Here is a 17,078-nt window from a genome sequence, read left to right on the forward strand (position 1 = left end):
TTCATGAATAGTATTATTGATCAATAAAAATTAAAATCTTTTTTTTTTGTAAGAGAGGGGTATACTCATTGATGCTGAGCACGGTGTCTGTTTATATATATATATATATATATATATATATATATGTATATGTATATGTATATATATATATATATGTATATGTATGTATGTATATGTATATATATATAAATATATTACACACACCCACCAAATATATACTTCCTCAATTTGTAATTTTTTTTGTCTCAGCAGAAACAGTTTGTGATGCAAAACCGATCTTTATATATAAGGCTACAGGACAATAACCGGTCCTATCTCCAACATGAGACAATCACACATTTTCCTTTTGATGGTCGTCATTCCTCCGATTTTCTCACAGGAAAATGTAAGTTTTCTGTATCATTTTATTATTTTTATTTGACATTATTTCTAACATCATGTTTAATGTCAGTGTTTATTAAATACATTTATATCTATTGAAATTTTTATGGTGTAATTTTGCTTTCATGTTGGATTTATTTATGCCCTGTTATTTTGTCTCCACAGTCAATGAGAGGGAAGGACTGTGTTTGAGCTACAAAATTCTGATCCTGCTTTCCCTGAGAATAAACTAAATAGCGTTGAGTTCAGTGCTATTCAGTGCTCTAGAAACATCACTTCAGAAAAGGTAAACATACTGATGTAATGTTTAGGGTTGGAAATTAGGCATGTATAATTCTGTACAAATCTGTTACTAAAGCAAAAATTCTCAAAAATTGTTTCCCTTGTAATCAGATAACAGAGATTGACAGGCTGGTGTTGGGTCTACAACATCGGATCCGGCAGCTTCTGGACAATGTGTCCATGCTGGAAAAAGAAGACAATGGAAATCTGTATGCAGCCGTGTCTCTACGCATTATTGAATTAGAGTTAGCCGAGATTCAAGACCTTATGGACAAACCCAACAGAACCACTAACGATTACCAGCAGCAAGGTTTACAGACTGCTGCAAAGGTAAATTTACAGTATGTACACTACATGCACATGTTTTTTATGCACACCTTTGTATAGTTATATGTAATGTGTTTGTTGTGACATATTGCTAAAACTAAAATTAATTCAGTCATTTATAAAAGAATATCAAAATATAAAAATGTTGTTTCACTGTGTTAGGTGTTAGGTTTTGCAGAAAATGATAATGCTCAACATGTATTACAGTACATTAATACAGTACATATTTTATAAAATTTATATTACATTTTTTATATAAATTAAATACTAATATTTAATTAAAGGTAAATAAATATTTAATTTATTTTGTTTTGATAAGATAATGATATGATAATGGTGATACGATGATGTTCAAAATGTATTACATTATAGGAAATGTTTATTTAATGTATTTAAATGTAACTACATTTAATTGAATATTCATATTTATTTTAGATAATTAAATTTAAGTAACATTGAAATATTTATTGTAATTTCTTTATTTTGTGTAATGTCAAGAAAGAGCAATAAATATTAATTAAATACTTCTGTAGCACCCCCTGCCCTATCGAGAGATAAAGGATTAGTACACCCAAAAATGAAAATTAGCCTGTGTTTTACTCACCCTCAAAGCATCCTAGGTGTATGTGACTTTCTTCTTTGAAACAAATCCATCAGAGTTATATTAAAAATTGTCCTGGCGCCTCCAAGCCTTCCAATGGGGGTAAGCAGGTGTCAGTTGTCAACAGTTCAGAAGACGTGAAATAAAGTGTGTGCATTTGTAAAAAAAAAGTGTCCATCACATGGCTCCTGGGGGTGAATAAAGTCCTCATGTTGAGAATCCATGCATTTTTGTAAGATAAATATCCAGATTTCAAACGTAATAAACACTTTTCTCACTTCTGCTGACTGTGGTAAGCGGAAGATGTTCATGCAGATGAAACAAAGTCACTTCTTGGCTTATATCGAAATCCTCCGACATTTTTTTTCTAATTTGTGACCGATGTTTTGTTTCGTCTCCACGCTCGTTTGTTTCGTCTCCACGCTCTGTCATCTGCTGGAAAGCCTTCCACGTATGACAGATGGTGGAAGTAATAGAAAAATGTTTATTACGTTGGAAATATGGATAGTTAGCTTACAAAAATGCATGTATTCGCTACACTAGGCCTTTATTCACCCCCTGGAGCCGTGTGAGGGTACGTTTTATTGCGGATGCGCACACTTTATTTCACGTCTTCTGAACTGTTGAAAACTGACACCTGCTAAGCCCCATTGAAAGGCTTGGAGGAGCCAGGACAATTTTTAATATAACTCTGATTGGATTCATCTGGAAGAAGAATGTCACATACACCTAGGATACTTTGAGGGTGAGTAAAACACAGGCTAATTTTCATTTTTGGGTGAACTAACCCTTTAAGGCTCTCAAGTTCTATTAGGATGGAGCACTGGGTTCTGGTGATATGTCTCTCAATTAATATTATAACCTATTACACACCTCTGGTATTACTAATATTTACAAGCTAAGTAAGTATGGGTAATTAAAAAAACGTCTCGGTTACGTATGGTAACCCTCGTTCCCTGTCGGTGACCGACGAATATGGGATATCGCTTCGATAGACCAATCTACTTCGAGTGTAAACTAAACGAGCCAATGCACATTGGCATGCAATTATTGCATCCAGCTGCCGCTGATCAATGCATGAGTATAAGAAGGCAGCAGGTGCAATGCATTCCAGTTTTTCGCTGAGGAGCCGAGCCGGGGAGCCGAGCCGGGGACCCGACAGGAACGGGGGTTACCATACGTAACCGAGACGTTCCCTTTCAGTCGGCCACGTCGGTGACCGACGAATATGGGATCCCTATCAAAGTGCCAAGGGTGCTGCCCCTTCCAGTGCCCTGTGCGAGCCGCCTGCGCCCCTATTAGGTGTAGGCCGGGGCTCAGAACAAGTAGCTCCACTCACCGTTGTCAAAGCACTACCTCACTGGGTGAGATTGGATAACACTGGGAAAACATACCCGGTCCGCTTGGAGCCGGGACGCTGCGGAAGCCCCATCCTTCCCGAAGGAGGTCTCGGAGGCAAATACACATATAGCATCCGTTTAGGAGTATACAGAGAAATTTGAGGTGATTAAAACCCTCTTGGGAAGGCAGAAGTCTGCCGGGGAAACACGGGCTCTAAGGCTATACCGTATATATGGAGGATCTCAACAGGGTCTACAGTACGAACACTCTGGAGCGGTTTAAGCAAGCCGACACTAACCGGGGCCTCTCAGTGCCACTACCCGTTTGAGGTGAGAACACAGGAGGATACCGGCTCTACACGAAGGCTATAGAACCTAGCGAACGTGTTAGGGGTCGCCCAGCCCGCAGCTCTACAAATATCTGTCAGCGAGGCGCCACGAGCCAGCGCCCAGGAGGATGCAACACTTCTAGTTGAGTGAGCTCGCAACCTGAATAGGCAGGGCACATCCTGAGCCTGATAAGCCAGGGTTATGGCATCCACAATCCAGTGGGCCATCCTCTGCTTAGAGACGGCACTCCCCTTCTGCCGGCCTCTGTAAGAGACAAAGAGCTGGTCTGAGGTCCTGAAGCTTTGTGTCCGGTCTACGTAGCACCTTAATGCTCGGACGGGACAAAGCAAAGCCAGGGCTGGGTCTGCCTCCTCCAGGGGCAGCGCTTGCAGGTTCACCACTTGGTCTTTGAAGGGTGTAGTGGGAACCTTGGGCACGTAGCCAGGCCGGGGCCTCAGGATTACCTGGGAGTCAGCCGGCCCGAACTCTAGGCATGAATCGTCTACCGAAAATGCATGCAGGTCCCCTACCCTCTTGATTGAGGCCAGTGGAGTTTTCAATGAAAGAAACTTTAGCTCAACTGAATGCAAAGGCTCGAATGGGCCCTGCTGTAGTGATTTAAGCACTAGAGACAGGTCCCAAGAGGGTATACAGGGGGGCCGGGAAGGATTTAACCTCCTGGCCCCTCTAAGGAACCTGACAATGAGGTCATGCTTACCCAGAGACTTCCCATTCACGGGGTCATGGTACGCAGCAATAGCGGCAACCTGGACTTTGCGGGTGGAGGGAGACAGCCTTCGCTCCAACCCTTGCTGCAGAAAGGATAGCACGACCGCAATCGGGCATCTTCGGAGGTCTTCTCGGCGAGAAGAACACCACTCAATGAACAGGTTCCACTTCAAGGCATAAGCGTGTCTCGTAGACGGTGCTCTCGCCGAAGTGATGGTGTTCACTACCTCTTGGGGTAGGTCACCTAGAACCTCCGCATCCCGTCCAGGGACCAGACATGGAGTTTCCACAGGTCTGGACGCGGGTGCCAAATGGTGCCCGGTCTCTGAGTCAGTAAATCCCTCCTCAGAGGAACCGGCCAAGGAGGGACTGTCGAGAGGAGCACTAGTTCGGGGAACCAGGTCCGAGTAGGCCAATATGGCGCTACTAGCAAGACTTGCTTCTCGTCCTCCCGGACTTTGCACAATGTCTGTGCGAGAAGGCTCACTGGGGGAAACACATACTTGCGTAGGTCCCGCGGCCAGCTGTGTGCCAGTGCGTCCGTGCCGAGAGTTCCCTCAGTCAGGGAGTAGAACAACTGGCAGTGAGAGGTCTCTGGAGAAGCAAACAGGTCTACCTGAGCGGCTCCGAACCGTCTCCAAATCAGCTGGAACGTCAGGGGATGGAGTCGCCATTCTCCCGGGAGCATTGCTCGAGACAGCTCGTCGGCTGTACGATTGAGCAGGCCTGGAATGTGAACGGCACGAAGTGCCAAAGGAGGAGCTGGCGAGCGAGTTGCGACATGCGCCGCGGCCGCCATATGCCCCAGGAGCCTCTGAAAGAGTTTCAGTGGGACCGCTGTCCTGCTCTTGAACGTATTCAAGCAGGCTAGCACCGACCGCGCACGTTCCTCTGTGAGGCGCAGCACGTCTGTTCGACCGAATCCAACTCCACATCGAGAAAAGAGATTCTCTGCCACGGGAGTTTGCTCTTTTCCGAGCTGACCTGAAGGCCCAACAGGCTCAGGTGCCGGAGCACTACATCCCTGTGCTCGCACAACTGATCTCGAGACTGTGCTAGTATCAGCCAATCGTCTAAGTAGTCGAGAATGCGAACACCCTGCTCTCTGAGAGGAACGAGAGCTGCCTCCGTGACTTTCTTGAAGACACGGGGAGACCGGGACAGCCCACAGGGCAGGACCTTGTACTGATATGCCAGTCCTTCGAACGCAAATCGCAGAAAAGGTCTGTGGCACGGAAGGATGGACACATGAAAGTACATGTCCTTCAGGTCGATCATCGCAAACAAATCTTGGGGACGGATGCACCCGAAAATGCGTTTCTGTGTCAACATTTTGAACGGTAGATGATGGAGGGCCCGATTCAAAACTCGCAGATCCAAGATTGGTCGTAACCCACCGCCTTTCTTGGGTACAATGAAGTACGGGCTGTAAAACCCTGTCCTCATATCGGCTAGAGGGACCGGGCCTTTCGCGTCCTTCCCCAGTAGGACTGCGATCTCTTCCCGCAGGACAGGGGCATCAGACGCTTTCACTGTAGTGAAGCGGACACCGTAGAGCTTGGGGGGGATGCCGGGGCGATCTGAATCGCATAGCCGGGGCTGATGGTTCGCAGAAGCCAGCGAGACGGGCTGGGTAGCACTGATCAGGCGCTTAAAAACTGTACAAGTGGGACCAGCGGAACCACAGGCGTACCCGCAGTGGGGCAGCGAGGTGGAACACAGGGACCCAACTCGGGCGGCTTGTGAGCAGGCCGGAGTGTGGTGCGAGTGTGGGGTGCAGGGCTCACCTGGTTCCACGGGTTGGCAGAGGGTGCGTGAGTAGGGCCTTTGTTGACGCTCTCGAACCGCCCGCTGCTGCCATCTGGTGAAGGAGGAGGATGAGTGAGGTCCGGAGCTTGGCCGTCCGCAACTCTCCGTGCCCTCCTGGGACCCAGAGAGGGAGAAAACTGCTCTCCTGTCGAGATTTCCAGATTCTCCGCCTGGCCCTCCTCCAGGGGAGGGAGAGGTGCCTTCACCATTCCCCAGAAAGCAGCTACCTCCCTCTGGGTCACCCGTCCCGGGGCCTCTTGCTCTTCTGCTCACCGCCAAGTTTGACAAAGGCCGGGACAGAGGGGCAGTCTGCCTGCGCCCAGCTCCATGGCACCACTTGGAGGCTGCTGCAGATGCGGCGCGTGAGCGGGGGCGGATGCAGGGGGCTGCCCTTGGCGACGAGCAGGCTGGGGCACTGCGGGCGGGTGCAGGCAGCAGCTGCCCACCGGGGCAGGATGTGTCGGATCGCCTTCAGTCTGTTTCTGGGCAGCCGAGACTTGCTGGGCCAAGTTCTCGACTGCTTCGCCGAAGAGGCTGGTCTGGGACACAGGGGCATAACAAAATAGACTATATACAATATCGGTATCAAATTTATCAATGAGAACACCTCAAACAAGGAAACTGCAAACTCAAAATTTACTCTGAGTGAATGTTTTCCAATATATCTCAGCATCTGCAGATGACTACTGAAATTAGTCCCTCTGACTGTATACAGCTTGTTTTAAGAGCAACTGGGACAATAACCATAACTGGCATTTAAATATCAAATAAGAATTAACCGCATATATTTAGGGGCCAAGCACCGAAGGTGCGTAGGCACCTATTGTATCCGCTGGCGTTATTATTCTTCATCTTCCATTTTTTCTTCTTCCTCTTCATTTGAAGTCTCTAACTCCAACTCTCTAGCGCCACCACTTGTCCAAATTTCCAAATAAAGATGATTTTTTTTCTTCTGAATCCTTGGCTCGTGCCAAGTTGAATGAACCCCAAAATTAAAAAATTGCAAGGTTAAGTTTTTTCGCTATATTCAATTTTGAAAACAAATTTGACGAAAAACATGCAAAAATGCATGTCTCTATCTCGGCAACAGTTTGGCATATTGAGACCAAACTTGGTGTGTGTTACAATAACCATGACCTGAGACTACCTGCAGTGTTTCGATGCAGCGCCACCTAGTGGTCAGGAGATATTGAAAGTGCATATTTTTGCTTATAAATTCTGAATGGTTTAGCCACTAGTCAAAAATCACACCACTGGTCTCTTTAGATTCAGTGGGTCGAGTCGAGTCGAATGATATCAAATTTTCCCATGTCACATGGGCACTGAGCCGGCGTGGGCTCGTCACCTGACCCTGACAGTTCCGGATTAGAGGCTTGTGGTACTTTCCTCCTTGGCTCAAAAGAGGCTGCAGAGGAAGAGTCCTGTAGGGCTAGTTTTGTGAGTTCATCGCCTTGGACAATGGCTTCTGCGTGGGCGCGATCCAGGCAGAAGATGCATGATTTGTGGCTATCAGAGAGTTCGACTGGCTCTGTGCAGGAGAGGCAATCCTTGTTTCCGAAGTTAACCTGAACACAGCAGGGGAAAGAGAAGGCGTGTCCACTGCAGCATTCAGATCACAGTGAGTAGTCTTGTTGATAGGCTTCTTGCTTCTTTAAGAAGGTTGGATAAAGAAAAAGATTCTGAATGGATGACATACATATTTTGCATGCTTGAATGCCATTTGCCAGTATTACTTGCGTGATTCAGTAAGGCTTCAGTAGTATTTCGAGAAAAGGGTAATTCCCCATGGCAATGTAGACTGAAACTCAAGTCTTCTCTCTCTTCTCCCCCTCCCATTCAACGTTTCTCCCCTTAAAAAGGATCTTAATCCATCAATCAAAATACACCAACTACTTAAGGGGATGCTACCATGACACTTACAAACCAATCAAAACAAATGATTTTGTTTACCCATTTTTCCTACTGAATATTATTAAACACAGTAACGAACTATAGGTGAATGTTTACAATCGAAATAAACAGGGATTAGTCACACTAGAAATAATGTAAAGGCTTAATTAACCCAAGTTTACCCAGGGTTACAAAAAAAGATTTTTACATTATTTATTTATTATTTACCTTTTCTATTCATTTTTGACTGTTCAGGTCCCACTTACACTATTTTGTAAATAATGTGCATTTACCTAATTATGTTGGCTTGGCAACAAGCCAACATACTGTTATGCTATTTAAACTTCTCCTTCTTATTATTTTTCTGAGACTAAACGCTTCTCCTCCTAGGGCTTTAAAGCCACAAGCCCCAAACTTGGCAGACACCTGCGGGATAGAGCGGTGGTGTGTGCTATATCTTTTCAGACTGATCAGACTTAGTTTTTTTTTAATTAATTTTTTATGTAAAATTACATTACCCATAGACTTACATTGTCTTAGAAAAATTGCGCCCCTAGTTGCAATACCCGGGAGAGATTAAGGGGAGGAGTCCCCTTAGAAGTAAATAGTACAATTTCACTCAAACTGACAAGCTAAACCAACATATCTGATTATTACAGGGGTCAGGGCTCATTAATAATTGATTTCTGGGCAGAGAGCAGTCAGAAAGATGAGAGAAGAATCGCTGCTGCTCAGCTCAGGTAATGTCTCCACGGAGCTCACAACGAGCAAATTTATTCTTATTTAAGACCTTATAAAACGGCGATCGCACGCAATCCACACGTTAGAACAAACCAAGAGCTAAATTCAGATGTTTCTGAACTGTTTAAAGTAATAACATGATATATTCGCGGCAGCCAACTGCCCGCGAGCTCGCGATGTATTTCTCTGAACACTTGAAGTCCACATAGAGAATTTACAGCCTTTCACATTAAAACACTGCAGCGAAACGGCACAAAACAATTAGAAGAATATATTATACACATGAAAATTAGTGTTTATATGTGCTTGTGAGATTTTCTCTGTCAGACTGAACGTCACAGCGATTGATCAGCGTTGCAAACCATTGTAAAGCAGGGAAAATGGTCACATATGCATCACTGATTATTTTTGTACCTACTTATGTGTTATGCTGTGATTTATTATGAGCATTTATTAAAACAAATTTGTATTTTAAGAATACGTTTTATAACGTGCTCCGAGCATTCAACACATCAAGTTGGTTTCAGCCCCGCGCTGCGGGAAAGCTGAACTGAGCAGCTGGTGACTCGCGCTGTGTTCGGTCTGCACGAGAGAGCCGCGTCTCACGAACAGCAACACTGAACCGAGCTCTCCTTCAGGACGTTCACGTCCTCCTGCACCTGAACGAACAAATACAAATCGCAGTTTAAACATGCAGAAAAGGATGTGAAAGAGATTAATTCAGCACCGCAGTGTTCTGTCGTTCAGGGAGCAAGCAGAGACGCGTCTCAAAGTCTTCTTGCTTTTGTACCGACAACAAATACAAACAAAATATGTCGAAATACCCGTCTTGGAAAGTGTGTTCGAAAAAGTATGTGGTTATGTCTCAAGTGAATGTAAAGAGTTGCAAAAAAAATCGGATGTGTATCATTAGCCTATAATGGATACGTTTGTCTCTTAAGGTGACCGCGCCTAATTTACTAGCTCTGCTGTCAGTGTCTTTAATGTATGAAAATGAAAGTAAAACACTCACTGCTCTTGATTGAATTGTTTGTAGTTTTAACAAGAATTTATCCAAAGTCAATCCAAAAATCAGATAGAATTGTTTTACTAGTGGGTGCAGGCCACTAGTTCATTTATGTAGGCTACAACCCGAATTCCGGAAAAGTTGGGACGTTTTTTAAATTTTAATAAAATGAAAACTAAAAGACTTTCAAATCACATGAGCCAATATTTTATTCACAATAGAACAGAGATAACATAGCAAATGTTTTAACTGAGAAAGTTTACAATTTTATGCACAAAATGAGCTCATTTCAATTTTGATTTCTGCTACAGGTCTCAAAATAGTTGGGACGGGGCATGTTTACCATGGTGTAGCATCTCCTTTTCTTTTCAAAACAGTTTGAAGACGTCTGGGCATTGAGGCTATGAGTTGCTGGAGTTTTGCTGTTGGAAATTGGTCCCATTCTTGCCTTATATAGATTTCCAGCTGCTGAAGAGTTCGTGGTCGTCTTTGACATATTTTTCGTTTAATGATGCGCCAAATGTTCCCTATAAGTGAAAGATCTGGACTGCAGGCAGGCCAGGTTAGCACCCGGACTCTTCTACGACGAAGCCATGCTGTTGTTATTAGAGCCCGACCGATATGGATTTTTGGGGGCTGATGCCGATATTAACTCGAAAAGAGCCGATTTATAAGCCGATATTTTGATTTTAAAAAATAATTTAGATATTAGACCCATTTCCTATAAACTGCACTTACACAACATTCAATAGCACAATATCTGCCTGTTCTATGTATGTGGGCTGTATAAACCATTTTCCAGAATGGACTATGTTAAAAAAAAGCCTTAGATTACAGTCTCAATGACTAAACAATTGCACATCAAAAGTATATATTTTTTAATGATCAAAAAACAGTCTGGTTTTAAACATTTAACACTTTTACTTTCTTCCAGTTGAATCTGGTTTTAACAGTCTGTGTGTTTACTGTAAATAAATTATAATACTAAAGTTAAAGTATTTGCAGAAGTAGTCCCACACTTTGCTGCTACAGCATTCACCTTTTTCAGCCATCTGTAGGCAGAAAGAGAGACAGAGAAAGAATAAGCATGTGTATTAATAATATCACCATGTATCATTACTCATGTCATCATTAGAATTATAATAATAATAAACTGGGATCTCCTACATAGGCAAAAATGAGAAATATATATATATTTTTTTATTTATCAAGCAATAGGTATTACCTACTTATATTTAACAATATTATTTCAACATTTTCCTGTTATGTCTGTAAAGCTGCTTTGAAACAATATGTAAAAAAAAAAAAAAAAGCACTTGTTCAGCTCACATTTATTTACATGTCCCCTCTGGTTTAATCATTTCTGACGCACCTACTGTAGTTACTGTAACTACACTATATTTGCTCTCACAGACACATTCACAACAGACCCGTATATCTTCTCCTCTTCTCTTTGTGCAGTCTGAATCAAAACATCGTCTTGCCTACTATTACCGGAAGATTACGGAATCAATTCGAAGTTGAATGGTTAACGTTAGTGTCATGAACACACCGCTGTCAATTTTGAGAAGAACCACCTTCAAACAAGTTAATAGCAAGCATTTAAGAGGCCTGCTAAAAAGGAAGCTGTTAGCGTTAGAGTAACGTAACCAGCCTGAATTCACCAAATTGTTCTCTGGACCTGAGGGTAGCCTCTTCTTCCTTGCTTCTCTCTTAATTCTCATCAGCAGGACTAGCGCTATCGCTCGCTTCTTGTAAGTGATGTTACAGAATATTTAGAAGTAATAATGATAGGACCGTTAGCTAGAACTACCACACAGTTTTTATATACAGGGTATGAACTAAATCTACAAATCTACAATCATTTCACATGACGAACGACAGACTCACCGTCAAAACAGTTGATCGCTTTCTTCTGTAGTGGACGTCTGGCGCTGTTGTCTGGAGCTGCAGACAACAACTCTGGAGCTGCAGAGCTCCCTCTGGTGGGCACACTATGCAACACTCATAACATGAGTGAAGCATGAGACTCTGTTTCTCATGTTTCATCGGCCGTTATAAATGCCGATTTAAATGCAATTAGCTTATATCGGCCGATAATATCAGCCGGCCGATATATCGGTCGAGCTCTAGTTGTTATAGCTGCAGTATGTGGTTTTGCATTGTCCTGCTGAAATAAACAAGGCCTTCCCTGAAATAGACGTTGTTTGGAGGGAAGCATATGTTGCTCTAAAACCTTTATATACCTTTCAGCATTCACAGAGCCTTCCAAAACATGCAAGCTGCCCATACCGTATGCACTTATGCACCCCCATACCATCAGAGATGCTGGCTTTTGAACTGAACGCTGATAACATGCTGGAAGGTCTCCCTCCTCTTTAGCCCGGAGGACACGGCGTCCGTGATTTCCAACAAGAATGTCAAATTTGGACTCGTCTGACCATAAAACACTATTCCACTTTGAAATAGTCCATTTTAAATGAGCCTTGGCCCACAGGACACGACGGCGCTTCTGGACCATGTTCACATATGGCTTCCTTTTTGCATGATAGAGCTTTAGTTGGCATCTGCTGATGGCACGGCGGATTGTGTTTACCGACAGTGGTTTCTGAAAGTATTCCTGGGCCCATTTAGTAATGTCATAGACACAATCATGCCGAAGAGTGATGCAGTGTCGTCTGAGAGCCCGAAGACCACGGGCATCAAATAAAGGTCTCCGGCCTTGTCCCTTACGCACAGAGATTTCTCCAGTTTCTCTGAATCTTTTGATGATGTTATGCACTGTAGATGATGAGATTTGCAAAGCCTCTGCAATTTGACGTTGAGGAACATTGTTTTTAAAGTTTTCCACAATTTTTTTACGCAGTCTTTCACAGATTGGAGAGCCTCTGCCCATCTTTACTTCTGAGAGACTCTGCTTCTCTAAGACAAAGCTTTTATAGCCAATCATGTTACAGACCTGATTTCAATTAACTTAATTAATCACTAAATGTTCTCCCAGCTGAATCTTTTCAAAACTGTTGCTTTTTTAGACATTTGTTGCCCCCGTGCCAACTTTTTTGAGACCTGTAGCAGGCATAAAATTTTAAATGAGCTAATTAAGTGGATAAAAGTGTAAAATTTCTCAGTTTAAACATTTACTACGTTATCTATGTTCTATTGTGAATAAAATATTGGCTCACTTGATTTGAAATTCCTTTAGTTTTCATTTTATTAAAATTTAAAAAACGTCCCAACTTTTCCGGAATTTGGGTTGTAAGTGAGTATGGCAAAATAGTGATCTGTGAAATATTATACCCAAAAATTCTTCATACTGTAGGCTACCAGTGAAATTGATTAAAAATAAATAAATAATTAGGGACCTGACCATGTTTTGCTTAAGTGTTTCTTTCTTTAATTGCTAATGCAACCTTTTCACACCACAGACTGAACCAAATTAAGCATTGCTTGCTTGGTAACGGTTCAACAAAGTATTGATAGTTGTGTAAATATTGTCATACTGACAGTTGTCTGAAGTTTTGGTTGATTCCATTACATATCTTTTTATCAAAGTTATCCGAAATTATCAAGATGAATTTGTTCTGAGTTATTGTCATATTTTATTACCAATTTCTAAACTACAGCAAATAAACTGTGATAATGTGAGAATTGTTGAAGGTGTTGAATACATTTTGGTTTGATTGTGTATTTTATTTTACAGTGAAGACTATGCAGTGCTATTTTAAATTAACAAAAACAAACTTAAAAAATGTAAACATTATGTAAATAGCACAAATAAATAAATAGAATGATCATACAGTACAGATTAAACAATTTTAAACAGGGCCCACTGTACAACCTGCACCAGGGCCCCTCTAACCCCAGCTACAAGACGGAAAAACAAGTAAAACAAAAAGCACATCTGTATGCAATACAGTTTCATTATTGTTCATTATTATCCAGTAATTACTATAAATAATTTGTGTGACCAAATCATGTTATGCGCCAGTAACTGAAAAAGTTATTAGCACAAGAGCCACCAGTGGAAAAAGTTAGTGTAGTTCCCTGTGGTAAAGTCATTTATATATTTTTTTAAGAGCTTCTTAAAATAAAATATTACTCCGAATTGCACACAATCCACCCTTTAGAACACAACAAGAGCAAAATCCAAGGGTTTTTGAGCCGTGTATGTGTGCAAAATGCAATATTTGACATTGCGAAGGGAGAAAAAGTCACATGACAGCTGCGTTTTGGGGCGAGATCGGACAAATAAATACACATTTCATTCACACTGACAAGCTAAACCAACATATGTTATTATTATCGGGTCAGATCTCATTAATAAATTATGTCTCTGGCCAAAGAACCGACAGAAAGACGAGAGAGAAATGAGCACTGCATATCAGCCAGCCCAGTTATCACTACGAGCTCAGAATAAAATCCTTTTTATATTTTTTAAGAGCTTTCAAAAATAAGATATATCACAGCGAGTGCACACAATCCACCCATTAGAACACAACAAGAGCAGAATTCAGGTGTTTTTAACTGTGTATGTGTGCAAAATGAAATATCAGCTCGATACAACTTATGATTACTGGAAGGAAAAAAAGTCATGACAGCCTTTTAAATTAAAACAGTGCAGCGAATCAACACAAAACAATTAGAAGAAAATATTATAGAGATCAAAATGAGTGCTTGTGTGGTCTTTTTGTCTTAGGTGAAAATAACATCCATCTCTCCAGCTTCAGAGGACAATGATTCTGGCTTTTCGTCGGTAGATCGGACAAATCAAGTACACGATTATTTCAAAATTCATAATAGCTTGGCCAACATAAACTGTTGAGAAATAAATCGATTATTGAATATGATGGATTGAATATTAAAAGAGGCAGCATTTACCAGCTGCTTTCAGTATGTTGTCCACACGATGGCGCCACAGGATAAATACTAAATACTTCAAGATATCTTCAGAGACAAAGCAGTTCATACAAGTGAATACATTAATTGACTATTTTCAAGTAAATTATGAGTCCTTCTGTGAGTACTATTATATGCACAACATGAAAATAGATAACTTATATAGTGTCCCTTATTTAATTTTTCAGTAATGTGTGATAACTTGAGAAATATGTTGTCAGTACTATTAAAATAAGATCAAATTGAATGGTATTTTGGAGATTATAGTTTTTGCATTACTATATTGGGCCTTATTGAAGTTTATTAAAAAAATAATGAATATTTATAAATGTTTTATTTATGCACATAAATAAATTTGAAATATTACATGACTTTGAATGAGTTTAAATTGATTAGAAATAGTTCAAAGAAGCAAAGTTTGATTGAGTCTAATGGGATTTGGAGCTTGGCTCATCTGAACATCCTGTCAATTAAAGTCTATGGGATTTTTATGATTTTTAATATTTATTTTTATGAAAACCGTAAGTCCAATCAGTTAGAAAAGATATAGCACACCTCATCTGTTCAAAGACTTGAAAATGCTTCATTTATGTGCATAAATAAAAAAAGAATAAATATTCATCATTTTTTGTAAACTTTCATAAAACCCAATATAGTAATTATGCAAAAACGATCATCTCCTAGATACCATTAATTTGAACATATTTTAATAGTATTGCCAATATTTTTATCAAGTTATCACACATTACTGAAAAAGTGAAGAAGGGACTATGATAGTTATCTATTTTCATGTTGTGCATATAATAGTACTCACAAAAGGACATAATTTACTTGAAAAGATAATTGTGTAACTGCATCATCTATACAAATCATTGTGCTTGGACCCCTTATGATCACATTGATTTAAACCACATTGTTTCGGGTATCTTGTATGTCGTTGCCCACAAAGCGATGGTGACAGGACTGTGAAATACATACACGAGAAAAATAGGCATGACTTATTTCGCATCCAGCTAGACAATCCTGTCGTAGCTGTTATCATAGCCTAGGCTTTTTATTAAAAAACAGCAAGGGACCATGGAAAAAGACTGTTGCAGGTGTATTTTTTTATGGTATTATTATTATTTATTTTTTTAGCGGGACAACTCAAGAACGTTGGGCACACGTGGCTCTTTTGCCCCATGGCCAAGATGGCCAAGCCAACATCAAAGTTAGTTCACTAACTTTTAATTCTAGTTCCTATTTAATCCCTAATTTTTACAGTTTCACAACATGACAGAAACAATGGCGGAGCTGGAGAAGTTTGAGAACTTGCAGATAATTGCGAAAGAGAGTGAGAACGAGATCATTAAGGGGGATTTGGAACGGTGCAATGAAGAGCTCAATGGTACATCACAACCCCCTACACTTTCCCAAGGTATGCATAAAATAGACTATTATTATTACATAGCCACAGCTAAAGCATTAAAGTTTTATACTTATATTTTTGCTTCTTTCTTCTCAGGTCACTGTGGCTTGGGCCGCATGGTCAATGTATCGGGGCCTAAAACGTACTCCCTTACAGAGTTCGGAACGTCCTACCCTTATGGTGCTTGGGGTCGCGATGCAAATCCTGCTTCAAGAAATGATAACAAGTACTGGCTGGTGGTGCTGACAAGTAGTAATGTATACGGCAACTTTATCCGCCAGTACAATAGTTTAAGTATTATTATATTAGGTATAGAATCAACAGATACATACATATCAAGCTCCAATCCCACAACAAATACAATTCAGGGGTCAAACATGGTCATGTATGCCAATGCTCTCTACTATAACTGTTACTATACATACTCTGTTTGTCAGTTCAACTTGACAACTCAATCTGTCAGTACTGTGGCTTTACCTAGTGATACAGGTTACGATAACAAGTTTCCGTTCGGACACCTCGACAACACATACAGCTATACTGATATGGATTTTACCACTGATGAATCAGGCATCTATGTTATATATGCAACCACAAGCAACTTTGGAAACGTGGTTATCACTAAAATCGAGACTAATCCGCCAGTTTTGGGCCAAACATGGTCCACTTCTCTTCACAAAAAGACTGTGACAAACACCTTCATGGTGTGCGGTGTGCTTTATGCTACTCGTTACCTGGACAAAGAAACAGAACAGATCTTTTACTCTTATGACACGAAAACAAATATAGAGCGCTATGATTTGGAATTTAATATCAAGAAGAGACCGACTAATATTCAGTTTCTTAACTATGACTCCAGAGATCATTTACTGTATGTTTACAGTGATGCCTACATTGTATCTTATGAGATTGTCTTTGTCTTTCAGTAAGTCACCAGTGAACTACATCCGATTGTCTGTATCCATATTCCGTAATCCGCTGTATTACACATACTTTCTGCACTAGTATGCAATAGTATGCAATATTAGAATTGCTGCATTGCATTTTATGTTGAAAAAGGTATCCCAAAGGTACACATACAGTAGATAGTACATTTTCAAAGTGTGCAAGGTTTTTAAACATATACCAGGTAACGAACCCAGATGAATTAAGACAACATGAACAATATGATTTAAGACATGCTTACAGTTACATGCAAACACAAACAAGGTATATGTGGTATCAGAACAGTTATACTGTATTGTGACCAATTACTAGTTTCCTGTCTTTAAATATTTTCAAATTCAGTATTTACAATATTTACCATCACCAGTTAAGTATGTTAATTTACTGTAAATA

The 17,078-nt window shown here is 40.9% G+C and overlaps 1 pseudogene; it reads left to right on the plus strand.

The window, feature by feature from the left end:
• Positions 1-349: 349 nt before the first annotated feature.
• On the plus strand, positions 350-17,043 carry LOC132124798 (olfactomedin-4-like; annotated as a pseudogene).
• Positions 17,044-17,078: the final 35 nt, after the last annotated feature.

Source organism: Carassius carassius, chromosome 43, assembly GCF_963082965.1.
Source record: "Carassius carassius chromosome 43, fCarCar2.1, whole genome shotgun sequence".
NCBI lineage: Eukaryota > Metazoa > Chordata > Actinopteri > Cypriniformes > Cyprinidae > Carassius > Carassius carassius.